The following is a 990-nucleotide window of genomic DNA, read 5'->3' on the forward strand; positions in this document are numbered from 1 at the left end:
CCTAAAACTAACCCTAACTCTAGAATCCGAACTCTAAAATTGTTACACACATAGATACGCACAGCGTAATTTATTATATAAACAATATATGCGTATAAATTACGATTAAACCGGATGAAATATGTCACAGGGAATAACATTTTTATGACCGCCCAGCAGTAACTCTATTCAGCTGAATAGATGTCAGTGATTGGTTGAAATTACAGAAATACGACAACTTTAACATGGAATAACTTGCGATGTACGTTTTTTTGTTAAGAAGACTAAGAGTAAAAGATGTTTTATATGACACATTCTACCAGTGTCCCAAGTTTCAAAGTGTTTCGTTAGTGTTTCGTTAAGAAAATACTGGCGCCCCCCTTTTGAAATAGATCCGAAGTAACTTTGCTGTTGGTGCTGCTGTTGCTGCTGTTGCTGCTGTTGCTGCTGTTGCTACTCCTTCTGGTTGTTTGTTGTTTGTTGATGCTGCTGCTGGTTGTTTGTTTGTTGTTTGTTGTTGGATATACTAAACCAGTTTTAGTCAAACAACACAAAGATGAAAGTCATTCTAATTTTGCCAAACTAGTTCCTTGTGTATCAGAAACAACAGTTATCAATACAGGCTTTATTCAAGACGTGTTTGATTTGTGAGAGCTTTGAGTGCTATTTCCTGCAGACTGGGCGACCATGTCAGCTTCCTGCTAAACAAATCTGTCAATGACACCAATCCCCCACCTCTCTCTCTCTCTCTTTCTCTCTCTCTGACTCTCTGTCTCTCTCTCTGTCTCTCTCTCTCTCTCTCTCACATACACAACACACACAGACACATGGAGACACACACACACACACACACACACACACACACACTCACACACACACACTTTCATCTCACATTCTCTTTCCTTTACTCTCTGACTTCCACTTTCGTATTTTCAACGTGGTTGAAGTGCATCGACCTTTTGGCTAAGGTCAAAGTGTAATACATACATACATAAATAGAAACAAAAATAC

This window comes from Octopus bimaculoides, chromosome 13 (genome assembly GCF_001194135.2).
Source record: "Octopus bimaculoides isolate UCB-OBI-ISO-001 chromosome 13, ASM119413v2, whole genome shotgun sequence".
In the NCBI taxonomy this organism is placed as follows: Eukaryota; Metazoa; Mollusca; class Cephalopoda; order Octopoda; family Octopodidae; genus Octopus; species Octopus bimaculoides.